The sequence below is a fragment of the Xenia sp. Carnegie-2017 genome, unplaced genomic scaffold, assembly GCF_021976095.1.
Source record: "Xenia sp. Carnegie-2017 unplaced genomic scaffold, XeniaSp_v1 HiC_scaffold_41, whole genome shotgun sequence".
In the NCBI taxonomy this organism is placed as follows: domain Eukaryota; kingdom Metazoa; phylum Cnidaria; class Anthozoa; order Malacalcyonacea; family Xeniidae; genus Xenia; species Xenia sp. Carnegie-2017.
In genome coordinates, this window is record NW_025813506.1 from 747,938 (window position 1) to 763,848 (window position 15,911).

The window sequence follows — 15,911 nt, forward strand, 5'->3', positions numbered from 1 at the left end:
TGTTAAATTTGGCGCCATTACGAACTGTCGTCGATTTTCTGCCTCCCGCTTTATGGACTTCATTTAAGAAATAAAAGATGTTTACTATGTATGCACTGGCTAATGCAAACCGAGGAGACCTTTGGGATAACTCGAGAGCAGATCAGTGCAAGCCCGAGTCAAAAGGTCGAGTCGCACCTGCTCGAGGTTGAACCTGCTCGAAAGTTCTCACAAAATGTATTTATTTTCCTCTAATATTCATGATCGATTTGCAAATTCTCTTTGGCAGATTGATTGTTATGATTAATTGAATTGGTTGTGCTCAGATGTGTTTAGCACAGGATAATGAAAACACAGCTCTAGGCGAATCAGCGTACGCGTTTCGTTTTGTTTATTTTCTTAAATATCTTGATTGCAGTATCGTAAATAAATGCATTGTATAATAGTAGCAATTGAAAAAATGAAAATATTAGCGTTATCCGTAAGGGAAAAACCTCTTATAGCACATTTAGGATCTAACTTCAAAACATAGCTCTAAAAATAACATTTAGATCACGTGCAAGCTTTCGTAAAATTATGTCGCATGCTTTTTGACTGGGGTAATGTATTTTCTGCAAGCGTTACTTCCATTGAGATTTATAACAACTGGAGAGGGGTATCCATTGAACTAAATACAACTGGAAGGCTATCTTCATATATGTATTGTTAACACATGAAACGAGGCAAAAATTTTCCGTGATCTAAGTTCAGCCTGGCGATGCGTGACTGTAACAAAATGAACAAGTATAAACAGCAGTAATAATAAACAGCATGCTTATAACGGGAATTTCGGCCAAGCTGCAAAATGGAAAATTATCGGATTATTTCAATATTGACGACTTCGGCTTTAAATTTCCTGGCTTTAAATTTCCTAAGTAGCCTTTGAGATATATTTAAACCCTGTTTACAGATATATTTATACCGGATCAGGGGCGGATCCAGCATTTTTTCTTGCTAGTTAAAATGGCAGGAGGCGTTCGCTGTCAAGGGGGCATCCAGTGGCATGCACCCCCTTGAAAAGGAGTTTGTTTAAAAAAAAAGCTTAAGACTATGGAACTTAAACCGTTTCGCTCAATATCAGAGCTCATCAGCATGCCTAGGATGCAGTTAATTAATGCACTTTATATACACTGCGGCATCCGACATAGACGGCCAGGTCTTTGCAAACCCAACCTTAAAAATTTCTTCATGATGAGCCACGATAATAAGCAGTTGTGAGCATGCTCATTATTACTGAAGGCACACCATCAAAGCACAAAACATGCCTTAAGTCCCAGGGGCGGATCTAGGATTTTTCAAGAATATCAAATTTAAATGTACAAATAATATGGAAGGCACACTTCTTACGAAGATGATTTCCGACACCCGAGGTTTATTTTTCGTATTGCGTGGATTCTGCGTGTATGTGAGCGATGAATATCGCTGCATATAATTTAAATAAAAACAACAGATAGACAAATGGTCGTGGTATTTTGAACAGACTATTGATCTAACCAAACTTAAAGGTAATTGCAGTATATTGTAGTATAATATATATTTATAATATTGACATGTTATTCGACACATTTGCATTCAAGTAAACAAAGACAAATTGTCTCCTGTGATGCTTAATCATTATTGTGATCAACTAAATGGAAATGTTTAGCAGTTTAGAAATTAAAAAATTTATACCCATACACATTTATTTAACTTTAAATGTGTTGAAACCTGAAAGCATAAAGCAAATTAAAGCACAATTTATTTTGAAATTATTTTGCCTACTGGTATTACATATGTAAGCTCTCCATCACTTGTTCTACAGTATAAACAAATCTAAATCAACTTATCAAGAAAGGTAAGATAACATTGAAAATTCTAGAAATTTTATTCTCCATTTCCCTGGTTTTTTGTTAGATGATGGTTTGATATCACTTTATGTACTAAATTTTTGACATATTTTTTATAGATTATAATCTTGCCAATTGTGTTTTATGCTTTGCATGTGCCAGTGGCAATTTGTTAACAACATATTCATGTAGTATAAAGGGAAAATCAGTAATAGTCATTTTACATTATATATGTAACATTTAAATGTTCAAGGTAACTAAGTAACTAAGGAAACTAATTACCATCTTAGATATATATTACATATTTGTAAAATAAAATCTACAAGTTTTTGCTGTCGCTATTTGTACATATTTGTATATATATCAAAAATGGAAAGTTGCTATTAGTCACCTTGAACATTGAAATATTGATAAAGTGGTTACTTTTTGTGTGCATGCACACATGAATGTACATGCACATATATATATAAGCGCGAAGCACCAAGTCGAAAGCTCAATAAATCATTAATAAAAATCCAGAAAAACTCTTACAATTGAATACAAAATATAACAATTCTTTCTATAGTTACAACTTTGAGTTTCCTCTAAAGCATTTTATTCTTTTGATTCATTATACGCGTTTTGGACACTTCCAAGTGACATTTGTCTTGTGGAAAACTGAATCTGGCATTGTTGGTGAACACTTTTTGTGGAACCACTCCAAGCATTTGTCACACTGAGTACACCATAGGTCAGGGTTTTCAAGATCTTTCTGGTTCCATGGCATTCGACAGTGGCACATCAGTGAAAATTTCAATTTTCTTTGGATTTGACTCTTGTCATCAATGTTCCTTTTCTTTGTCGAAGGGAAAGGAGTGAACTCATATTTTTTCAGACAACTCAACAAGTGTGATCGCATGGAACCTTCATTATACATCAAAGTTGTTGGATCTTGGTTAAAAAGTAATGACACAAGAAATGCAATTGCAAACACCCACAGTCAACGTAATTGGATTGATACTGGACATGTGGTATGTTGATTGTGATTGATGGTGATGGCTCATGGAGTAGGTTGGCAATTTGTTTTTTTGTTAAAGAACTGACTCTTCCATTGTACAAACTGTCATATAAATTGACTGAAGCAGGCTGACAGTCAATATTTGAAACCAATACCCAGTGATGAGTACCTGTGTGGAGAATCTGGAAAAAAGTACCCCGATGTACAAAAAAATTGGTGACAGGGCCAAGTGTTGTGTTTTCTAAACCAAGTACGACAGGAAATTGTTTCTGTAAACATTATGTGCAGCACCAATGATGTGATCTGTTAACTCTTTTCTGGTGATGATTATGTTCATGTCAATGTCACTAAGTTTAAAAAATCCACGCTTTGGGGTCTGAACGATCTTTTCCAATTTATCACCCGATTCTTTGTTCAAGGGCTCAATAGGTCTGTAATGGGAAGAGTTTATTTCATCTGTCACAATATTTGAATCATTTCGTCCAATCTTTGCTTGCTTTCCTTCAATTTCTGTTAATGTTGAAGCATAACTTCTTTTTAAAGTTGCTGCTTTTGCACCACTTCGACCTGACCAGGGATTTTTCTTTGCCGGTTTTGGGATGGGTTTAAACGGATTTACTAAACACTTGCTATTTTTGACGCGACATTTTGGGGCAGATTTCTTTGTATCTGGCACTTCCAACACTAAATCATTTTCCTTTGGAGAAACATCAGTCAGTATTTTATAACATTCATCCAATTTGACCTTTACTTCATGCAAAACATTGCCATTTCCCCATCCCTCAGCAACATAAGTTAAATTCTTTATTTGTCCCAACCGTTCTCTGCACCTTGCGGCTTCTGTTCTAGGTGAAGATGGCTTTCGTTTTAGCTCAGCTACAATGGTGGGGAAAATGTTCTTGTCCTTAGTTACGTGGATTTCGTTTTCCTCTGGTGCTTCGACGGTTTGTGAAGAATCATCGGAGTGACATTGGCTTACCTCAAATGTCTTTGTTTCCATTACTGACGTGCAACCTATTCGATCAACTGTTAAAAATGGAGATTCCGTGCACGACTTCGGTAGTTTATCGAATGACCAAAATGGAAAGTTCTTGAAAATCGCAAAGAAGTGCTTACATGGCAACCTGTGTCTTTCCCAGTCATAACAATCACAGCTTGGAAGATCACCTGGATCACTTCCAAACGACAATGTATAAAACTTGCATATGTCGTCTTGACTACGAACTTTGAAAATTCCATGCACTTCGTCAACAACCATGATGTGTGATGCAAGGGTATCTTTTGACGATGCAAGTCTTTCCATACAATGCCTAATCATAGAGTGTGGTCTTTCGTGAAGGTATGACGGGACATTATAATTGTACTGCCTGTAATTGCTCTGCAATTTCGTATTTAATTCGACGTATCTGTAAAATTAGACAAGAATTTCCAACGTTGTTGCTGCTAAAATACTAGCGCTAACAGCAGCAGCGAATTCCCCAGCCCGGTTTTTGTACCTCTACAAATCATATATTTTTGTGTTTAATCAATGGAAAGACAATGAATGGAATCGAATTTCTAAAGAAATGAACAATAATTTTGCTGAGAAATCTGATTTGTTGGAGGAAAAGATCGGGCTGGCTTCGCCTCTTATTTACAAGAAACTTGTTCAAGTAAATAAAAAAAAATAAGTACTTGAAGTAAAGGTCGGGCAAAAAGTCTTCAATTAGCACTGTCAGCATGACGCTCAACGTTGAATTCTTGTAACCATCCAAATATTCATGCTTGAAAGCTTTGTTTTGCCTTTCCACGCCATTATTTGTGTTTATGACTGTTAGCAGTCGATCTTTTCGAAAGGTCCACACCCATTTCTATAAATTTTGTCCGCGCGAGAAAATTAACGGAATCAACATGTATTGTAATTATTGATGAGCAATGTAAGAATGATATTATTAGCAAATTATAAAATTCTCTTGCCTTGTATTGGGATAACCATGTATTGCCAATCCAGTTGCGCAGTTTTGGGTTTGTCTTCCATTCTTCTGATGACTTAAAATTTTTAACATTTTCCTCGTAATCAGCCTCCGTCCTCGCTCGGGCAATTAATCGAAGTTTTGCAAGAGTCATATTTTTAACGGGAGCAGTCCGTTGCTGCTTTTTGAAAGCCATCGCTCCCACGCTTGCTCTCGATGGAAATCGCAGATGTACGTCTGACATTCTGTAATATATAAGTACAATTAACATGAAGTGTATTGACTAGATTGTATCTTTTACTCCACCCCACAAAAAAAGAAATTTGCATATTTCTGCCTCAATTAAAAACAAAAGACGTGTGTAGCATTGTGTGTGCCTTTGAAAGTAGTTTAGTTCTAGGTTTCTTGACTAACCTGGGAATACTCGGTTTATCACCGACATTTCCTCTTCAGAGTAATCTACCATGAAATACGCTGGATTCCACTCGTTGTTCCAACCTCTTATAACTTGAAGAGCCTCCGCAATAGCGTACGATGTTTCACTTTGCAGGACAAAAGAACCAACCACTTGATAGCTTACATTGGTTTCTACCACAAGAAAAAACAAAGCGAGGCTGTATTTTGTCGTTTTGTAAGTGGCATCTAGAAGGGTAAGTTCGTTACCATATCTCTTTAGAAGACGTTTCTGATTAACAGTCTGGTGAATGAATAACAATCCATTTTTTGACTCTGGCAAAACTGTGTTGTCATCATCATCGTCATCGTCGTCTTTTTCGTTATCAACACTATTTTCTTGAGTAATCAAAGACTCTGCTGAATATTTAGCAAGCGGGCGAAAGAAGAAAGACTCGTCGGGACACCTCAGTTTCCAGTCTTCGATTTTCTTTTGAAGATTTTCTTGGTCAAATTTTGAAAATCTTTCTTTGATGACTGCCTTGTAAATGTGGCTGCGTATAGTTTGTTTGGAAGGATAAAATCTCCGATTGGTTTTAGCGGGTGCCTTTGTTGCTTTGTACAGGTCTTGCTCCACGTAGATTTTAAGATGCCTCCTAACTTCTTTAACTGAGCAAGCCCCAGCAACAACCAATTCTTGGATCTTGGAGACAAGCATCTTATCAATTCCTTGATGAAGACCTCCAGCCTACATATAAAGGAGCCGATTATAAAACGTAAGGTTTAAAAACAATATAGCAAGACATTGACTTGCACCGTACGACAACTAGGACTAAATATATCCTTACGCTTCCTATAGGGTGAGTTTTGTGCTCAGATAGGCAAGGCAACTGGATATCGATCCACCTTTCTCCATTGGCATTTCCACCTTTTTGTAAGCATTCCCTAAGTTTTTTCGACATCGATTTTTGTCGCCAAACCGTTTGCTCTTTAATCTAAAGGCGCGTAAATTTATCAAAAAACCTGTGTGAGTAAAGTTTCAAGGCAAATTGATTTGGACACCTCGAGACATTTTTGTTGTTTACACCTGACAGATCGAGTAATGCATACGAATAATCGCTGTTATTTAAAATTACCCTAAAGTCTGGAAATCTGATGTATTCTCTCATGTGAACTTGTGCTGAACAGTTCAATTTTCTTGTTCCTTGAACCATGTTTCTGTGCTTCTTAAACGAGTGGTCGCTAGAATTTGACTAAAATATATAAACATGTTGGTAAATAATTACACCTAAAAGGAAAGGTAGCTGAAGAAATTCATGAAGAAGAAAGAAACCAAGATTACATGACAATGTTAAAATACAATAAAACTCAAAGTTTCCTTCAAAGCTCTTCACACTTGAAGTTTAATTGCAACGTACTATAAGGTTGGCAACGTCGTTTCACTTTTATTTACTTTTATTAAATCTGTAGTATTGCATTAGCAGATGAATAATATCTATTACCGTTCTGTTTTTCTTCTTTTGGCTTGAATACCTATCTACCCCATGACGACAATCGTAGACCCTATGGTTCACTTGAACGAACGGTATATTGTCAAATGGAAGCTGGCCATCTTCCCACCAAACCTTGTGATTGGCACTTGTGAGATTTAACTTTTTTTCGATTAAAAATAGAATAAGTGATTTCATTTAGTTCAAATTGAACCATTATATTCAACATTGCTGTGTGATTTACGTGGTTGTATTCTGTACACATTAAACGAAACCCTTTTTAACAAAAAACTGTGCTTTGCCTCTTGCCCTTTTTTAGACTAAAGTACTACCTATGAGTTGGTTTTCACCTTTTTTGCGATGAGTGTAGTTTCCCTATTCCTTGCTCGTTCGACACACAACGACAGACTGAGGATAGTAAGACTCAAATGTGCATGGACATTATTATAGTACTTCTTATATTAAAGAATATGACAACATTCAGGTTTCATATAACAATTTGATCTGGACAACAGAAATAAGGAAAGCGTATAGATTAATATAGATTAGTTATATTTTGAGAAAAAAAAATACAAACCTGTGTTCCCAAATCCTTTTTTTTCTTCATTTCCACAAAAATTAGTTGTGCTTGCCAACTCGTACTCTCTAAGGAGACTTTCTGCTTCCTCTACATTTTGCACAAGTCCAGAGCGTTCAGACAGTTTGATTTTAAATAAAGAAGTCGCTGCTGAAATGTCAATACTTTCCATATGTATAAAAATATGTGCTTGTTCTTATAAGAACAGTTTACCAGCGGAAACATAAACAGAAATTTAACTTCGTTTGTATTGTGTGGTGATGTACAATATGCAGAGACTGTTTACTATTTCAAATTATTTCCATTTTCCCGCGATAAGTTTTAAATTGCCGCGAATTAAGGCTTTACACGCAAATTTATCACGCAGAATCCACGCAATACGAAAAATAAGCCTCGGGCATAGAATAGAAAATATATAGAAGGGCAACTCGCAGGTGAAAAGCGTGGCATATTTCTGTGCGCATGCGTTAGGTCCGCCATTACTCTGGCCAGTAACTTGACGCTGGCGTACTATAAAATAATATTGGAAAAGTGCGATTTTGGGATAATAATCGCCTAAAACGCAAACTGTTTTGGAAGATCATGGAATTTTGTGACAAAACGTGAAAGAAATAAGGTGAGAGACCATTATTTAATTGCATGTTTCAATGTGGGGTGTTTATTTTACTGCTATAGAGTTGTCAGTATGTTAGGTGATTAGAAGTCCAGAAGTAAAATCTCTTGCGTTTTCGTCCATTCTGAATTATAAATTTCAAACTTTTGAGGTGTTATTATAAATGTATTATTTAAAACACAAACTTGTCAGAGTTTTACTTGTACCAACGCTGTAATATTTCAGGTTGCAACTTGCCAACTTGCTAAACTATAAATCAAGTTAATCAACCAGCTAACCAAGTAATCCAATAATGATTCATGATGCTTGTGTGTGAATTATAACTGATAATAATTTGCAACATTCAGTTTCAAACCATGGAGGGTTTGTTTATCATTTTAAGCATGAGTGAAATGTTAATATGTTAATAGTTGGGCATTTTTAATACCAAATGTAGTTTTAGTGAGGTATACACTCTGTTTGCCTTATTTATAAATTTTGCCTTGCTGTGATTTGTGCTCTATTAAATTTATTACCAATAGTTATGATTGATTTTCTGATATTTTTTTCTAGTTGTTATTTTGGCATTCAGTTCTAAAGTGAGGATTATGTTGCAAGTGTCTTGTGTTATGTAGTTTTAGTATGTTGGATTAGATTTTAGTGGCTACTTGTTGCAGTAGCATGTTAAACTTTGTTTATTAAATTCTATTACGTTTTTATTATGATTGGGTGGTTTTTCTAAGGGTGCTCTATTAAACATTGATCACAATTTCTTCAGCTTAATTGTTTAGTATACCAATATTTATAGAGAAATTAGCATTTCTTCTGCACCCCCATCTAGCTTAAGCTAGGAGGGCTGCACACCCCTCTCTTATACCCATCTCTGAATAAAGTTGTCATTAAATTTTTAAATGTAATTATGTGTACTGAATTGCTGTATTTTTTTCTGTATATTCTATTGCATGAAATGCACACATTCTAAATTTAAATTGTTTTGTGTTAAATATTTTTGTGCAGCATGTAAATCTTTAATGACAAAGACATGTTTTTAGCCTTGTAACCACTAAGAAAATATAATATTTATTATATTGCTGTTATTTTGTACATATTTTTCACTCAGAAATGTCTTTATCAAAATAAGTTTCCAATGTTATTCAATTCTCAAATTGCTCAAACCATTGTATATTGGGTTTGCTGTGTATCTTTCTCAGGTGTGTGTCTCTACTGCAACTTTTTGATTCGAGATTATAAAGTTGTACATTTTCCATTTTTGGTACTATTCGTCACCAGGGAGGCAATAGTGACAACCCCACTCCAACCCAATTTATGCAAGCATTTAGAAAGCTTTTCTTCAGTTCCCTTTTAACCTGTTCATCTGGAAATTGTGACAACGACCTTGATTCTATGCTGGTTGAGTATTCCAAAAATGTTGCAAAGAATTAAGTCAGCAAGAAGAAAACGGTTCAAGTCTTTCCACCTCCGCACAACAAATTTTAGCAATTGGTCCTACTGACTACAAGGAGCCAAATTTTGTTACTAAATGAGGGAAAATGCCATTGCATATGTGTCTGGTTTTCTTCTAATGAAGAGTTTCAAACTCCACTCTTGTCTGAAATGCACCAATGCTCTTTCATCTACAGAGCTGGATGATAGCAGAAAGTTATTCTGCCACCTTAAAGCATTCGATGAAAAGAAATCTGATTGAGGAGGACTACAATCACCATCTTATCCTTATCTGGAATACATCATCAAACTTGAAGACACATTTATTAAGACGTTTTCTGTCTACACAAAGAGCGAAGGTGTTGGTCGAAGTATATTAGACACCGTCAATTCCATACCAAAGGAATTTGATTGCTGTGCGGAATTCCCATTTGAGTTCTTGCAGAAACTTTTTGTAAGAATGCGCATTTATTACGCCATAAAATTTGCGAACCGCATATTCGCAACAACTAAAAAGAATGACAGAAATTACATTAAAGTCACACACTTTTGAGGGCTTTGTGCATATAATTTTTTGTCCTTTATAAAACTAAATTGAAAACAAAAGCTTTTTATATCACAATAATATATTTAACATGTAATACATCCAAGTTCATTCAAGTCCTCAGGACTTGTGAACCTCAGAACCTGTTCAAGCTTTCCGACTGAGTTTCGCTAATAAATATATTAAATAAATGCATTTGTTACATGATATATACAAAATACTTGCCTTTTTATTTCAATTTCTTTCAAAAAGATGCCAAAAACAGCCAACAGCTCAAAAAATCTACATTTTAACCCACTTTACGGCTTCCACTCCGTATATTTTCATAGTAAATGTTGTACACTTTACTGGCCAGAGTAATGGCGGCCGTCACATTTCCGGTATGCGCGAAGCAAACTGCGCGCCACGCTTACATCAAAGGTTACCGACGCGAGTTGCCCTTCTATATATTCTCTATTCTATGCCTCGGGTGTCGGAAATCATCTTCATAAGAAGCTTCCGAATGCGCCTACTTTTGCTAGATGTCCGAGTGTGCCTTCCATATTATTTGTACATTTAAATTTGATATTTTTGAAAAATCCTAGATCCGCCCCTGGGACTTAAGGCATGTTTTGTGCTTTGATGGTGTGCCTTCAGTAATAATGAGCATGCTCACAACTGCTTATTATCGTGGCTCATCATGAAGAAATTTTTAAGGTTGGGTTTGCAAAGACCTGGCCGTCTATGTCGGATGCCGCAGTGTATATAAAGTGCATTAATTAACTGCATCCTAGGCATGCTGATGAGCTCTGATATTGAGCGAAACGGTATACGAAATACGAAAAATAAGCCTCGGGTGTCGGAAATCATCTTCGTAAGAAGTTTCCGAATGCGCCTACTTTTGCTAGATATCCGAGTGTGTCTTCCAAATAATATGGGGCAAGATTTTCTGAATGCTCTGAACGAATTTTTTCGTCTACTTGTTGCGTAGAGAAGAATTTGATCAATTCGTCTATTTTGATTTAGCGCACGCAACATATATACAGGGGCGGATCTAGGATTTTTCAAACATCAGTCATAAAACGTCGGAGGCGCTCCGCACCTGGGGGGCGGGGTCTAAGGCATTCTCCCCTGAGAAATTTTGAATTTCAGAGCCTTGAAAATGCCATTTTCAGCGTTTTAGAGCAATACAAAATGTATTTTGTGGGCATCGTTTTGCGTAAAAACAACACATTTTGCTTACGTTTTTTTAAAAAAAAATAATGAAGTGAACAATACTTGAATGTTTTGCCAAATATTTAGGCTCATTATCATGCCAAATATATGGCTCATTAGCATGTCTAGGAACGTAAAATTTATTTTACAATAATGCTATTCAAAAACAGACATATTCTTTAAAAATTTCTACAAAGTTGTCAGACATAGACACCCCTAGAGACCCCCATTCAAACCTCTATGTAATGAGTTAAGTTAGAAATTTGGTACTACAAGCGACAGTTCATAGATATAGAAAAGCTCAGACTTCAAACCATGCAAGTTTATTGTAACCCTTTACCCATCTCCGCATCAGTGCCAGCAAACTCACTTTTTGAGAAAAAACTCAAAATTTTTTTCTGCCAAAGATTAAGCAAAAATTATCAGACTGAAAATTTGCAGTTAAGGACAGCTTAATGCCATAAATGTTTATTAGGCATTTCACTAGACTATTATCTTCTGTAAGTATATGCAAGGTGTGCTATATAGCAATCACTGGTAGCATTGTATTTGCAATACAAACAGAATGTAACCAACATGTCTTTAATTATATAATTACATGAATGTTAAAATTGGTTCATGTCTCATGCTTACTGGTTATGATAAATATCTTTTCAGATGATCAAAGCTTGTTTAAATGTAAATCTGAAATAATTTAGTTTAGAAATTACAATGATCATCAGAAAAATTACCTAGTGATCATGAAAAATACTTTGCTGTTTTGCCAAATTTCAAGGTTTATCTGCATACATAGAAAGACATTTTTACTTTATAGAAAATGCTTTGCATACGCCTTTATTTATGTCAATAGCCTTTATGGAATTTATGGAATTTATGGCAAAAAATCTGGTATGAGCCGTAGATTAACACACCTTTACATCTCTACATGAGGTGTTCAGTTAGAAAAGGCGACAAAATGTGACATGGGACAACATTTCATGTATGTGAAATACTCAGGTTTAATACCATTCCTGTCAAATTGTCAAAATAAAAAGCTTCATGGATCAGAAGACTCAATATCACAGGTTATAGTAAACAGCTTCTCATGTAATTAATGTTAGTTTCCTTAAATCTTAAACAATATGTAGTATAACTGTCCAATGATTGAATGATCAATGATCATAAACTGAAAAGTCCCAAACATTTGTTTATGATAAAGTAAATAATAGTATGGCGCCTTATGGCTACAGATTTTTTGTCCATTGAAATATATTTTCAGGAATGTAGGTATTCGCTGCCATATAACGGTCACGATTCCCCAAGCACTAAAGAAATCATAGCTAAAAGTCCTTCGGCGGCAACAATTTTAGAAGCATCAATCTGCTTACCATACGCCATATTAACAAAAATCGCATCACACACTCGCATAAATTGACTTTGATATATTACATTCATGCATACACTTCACTAAAGATTTCCATAAATTCCATCTGATTGTAGTTTAGTTTCTATCATGCTTATAAAAATTACTATGAAACGATCGAACATTCAATTCAGACAGTGAGCTTGACTATGTTAGTTCAGTTGGCTATCAGTCGAAATCCGTCAAACCAATCACAATAAAACAAAAATTCAAATGAACCAATTGTAAGATAGCAATTGGACTCCCTTATACGTCCGGCCACCCCTATTATCAGTCGAGACCATTCCAGACTGTCCACTGATCTGGCCATTGACCAATAAAATAAGCGTTTTGGCGTTCATAGACTGCTTTATCCGTAGAACCAGTCAAGGCACCCCGCTTAACAGTCGGTTATTCCAGTTCAATTAAAATTCAACTGATCTGGTTACCAACGAGATATTCATTGGATTAGTCATTAGTTTTCAATAATAAATAAAGCTGGATTTTTATCATGAAGTAAATGCGATAATAAAGTAAGAATAATTAATGAACTTTTAATTAATATGAATATGTAATTTTTGAATTTCAAACATCAGTCGCGCGACGGATTTGACATACTCTAGATCCGCCCCTGTTAACTCCATGACAAACGCGGAATGAAGTACACAGATCTTGCAACAATAGAAGCAAAAACAATCTACATCTTTAAGGAAAACAAAGTATAGGTTTTTCAGTACAATACTTCATATGAAATAAACTTTAAAATAGAAAACGCTTATGCTGGTTGAAGCATCTGATGTAGTAATTTCTTTTCAAGCAAGATGTACATTGTTAGAAGTTGTAAGTAAATAAATTGTATAAAGGCACTAAAAACAATTTTTAAATTTCACGAGGATAGCTTTTAAACTACAAAATAACCAATTGTATCCATAATGAAAATTCATGAGAGCGAACTGTTAACAACGCCCACATCCTTTGCGGTATAATACATTTTCTAGCAAAAAAGCAAGGCTCACTGCTTTGCACAACTTTAATAGTAATAGCAAATTAGCAATGAACTGAATAAAGCAACAATGATTAAATTCATTCATGGTGCACTTTCTGCCAAAATGTGTAAACAAAGTTTACTGCTTGAATAACGTCGATAAAAACATCATCAACACACAATCCATACATACAACAACATGTTTACAAACCTTATTGCAATTAAATCCGGATTGTTGTCCTTGGTAGCAACAGGTATGAAATTTTCCAAGTTAATGTTAAGATAGATATCCACCCCGATACGTTGCGCTAATTCTCCTTCGTGTAAATTTTGCGAGATCGCAAAGACGATAATATTTCTTCTTAAATCGACACCAAAGTTTCTACATCTTTGCTAGATAAAGCGGCTGCTAACACGATGTTGAAACAACGCCATCCTCAAATAAGGTCTAGATCTAATTACAAAAAATTTGACTGATCGACGTACAAGTGCAAGAGGATTTTTTGTTCTCCTGGATTTCCACATAACCGAATTTTGGTAAAAACGAAGACTCAAATACACGCAAAATGACGTTTATGATTTTGACCAATCAGATGTCGAGTTTAAGCTTACCCATGCCTCCAACTTAATCAAAACATGCAGGAAACGACGTAGTTAATTAAAGATTCATCATTCATATTATATATAGAATATTATAGCCTCGGCTTTCGGCTTAATGAAATTCTTCATGTAATTTACTTATAGAAATATCAATATGGCGGAGACATGCAATTTGCGAGATAAATATAAATGTGAACACCCCATAAAACTTCTAACGGATAGGAAATCAGAGTTTAGATTTTTAAAATTTTAAAAGTAAACTTTGCGTTACTTTTTTAAGTACTATTAAATTTGAAGAATATTAGTCAAACTTACAAACTCAGCCGAGTCAGAAGAAGCTACGATTTTTTTCTTAAATATAGATTTTCAAAACAGAGACTTTATTAAGTCCAGGTGGTCTTCGATTGTTCCAACATCACATCGCAGCTTTGCAAATATCAAAAACGTCCGCGTTTCTCACAGTTTGCTATGTTTACATTATTGCAGTAAATGAGTTTTCACGGTTTCTTCAAAAACACTAAAGTATCTTGTTTCGGCTGTGTTTATCACAAGCGTGGAAAGAGTGGAAACAATACTGCAGACTTCGGCTTCAAATTTCTGACGAAGGTATTCTTCCAGTTATATTTAGATCAACTAAGTCACTAAGTAAGATATATATCACTGGACCATTTTTAAAATGTAAGAGGATGTGAATCATATAAACTGTTAGTTTTATAAAATCCTTTAAATCTTGAAGTATTTTTACGTATTTTTCGGCATTTAGTCCGTCATTATTGTAAGAGTCATTATTTCAGTGGGGAGCTGATTAAAATTTAACTTCATGATTGGCATCAACCAATCATAAACTAAACTGTAAGAGTTGTCGTTCCAGTTTATATTAAAGTTCACTGTCTCAATCACGGCTTTAGAAATCCGATGTTGTCAAAACATGGCGGACCTATTTCCGATGAGTTTTACCAAAATTATCGTTATTAACAATTTTCACTCCCCCTCCCCGGAAGAACGAGCAAATAAAAACGTGTGTGTTTGGCATTAGACAAGCAATTTTACAATGAATATAAAGGTAAAACCTAAAATTCATAACAGCGAGTCAATTGTGGTTGCCAGTTTTCGGATCCTACGAGAGATGCTTTTTGTAACTATCAACGAAGGAGCAATTGTCGGCTACATATGAATGCAAATGATGTGCGTCGTTTTATTTCCAGCGTGAAACTTGTTTTCTCGATTAAAATCTTTAGTCTATAAAAGAAGTATATCAAAGTTTATCTACACATTCACGAAAGAAAAGTTAGCTCATTTGTTATCATTATGTTTTTGCTTCTTTTCATGGATTGGGCAATAGCGTTTTTGTCACAATTGCAGGATTTCTACTTGTTGCTTGATAAAAATAAACAAGAAATATTTGAATATTTACGGCTTGACTTAATGTACAGGATTTTCTGTCATTGAATTTCTTATTGAATTTCAAAATAACTGAAGTTTGAATAAGTTTTAGAAATGAAAATAAATAATATTTTATAGAAATCACTGAGTAACTTTTTGTGGTGTTCTGAAGTGGAAGTGTATAAAATAAGTTCGTAAAGTTCTAGCACAATTTGATTTTGTTGTATTGATAGATATAGAGCAAATAGCAAATAATCGTCAAAACACCTGTGCTTGCAATGGTAGTAGAGAGCCTGCAGGTATGTTCCCGTAAGTTGCCGGAGCTCTTACACGTGTCAATTAGTTTCCAGTCCGTGAAAATAAACCGGGCGCGTGCGTGTCAACCGGAAACTGGTGAAATTTGAGTGTAATAGGTTAATATGATGAATGGGAATTGAAACAATTGTAAATAGCGGTAAACATGGCGTTTGTCAAATAAAAAGATTCCTACTTAAAAATAATTTAAAAAGAAAAGCATGGCGATCTTCAAAGATCTT

The 15,911-nt window shown here is 35.0% G+C and overlaps 1 protein-coding gene and 2 long non-coding RNA genes across 4 annotated transcripts in view; all 3 read left to right on the forward strand.

Annotated features, from left to right (window-relative positions):
* Positions 1–15,911, forward strand: part of LOC124456063 (serine proteinase stubble-like) — a 77,304-nt gene that overhangs the window by 1,626 nt on the left and 59,767 nt on the right. The window lies entirely within an intron of this gene.
* Positions 5,207–6,915, forward strand: LOC124456067. Its single transcript, XR_006952094.1, has 2 exons — positions 5,207–5,443; positions 5,592–6,915. It is a non-coding gene; the product is annotated as an uncharacterized LOC124456067 (long non-coding RNA).
* LOC124456066 lies at positions 7,694–8,564 on the forward strand. The gene is made up of 2 exons (XR_006952093.1): positions 7,694–7,869; positions 8,092–8,564. It is a non-coding gene; the product is annotated as an uncharacterized LOC124456066 (long non-coding RNA).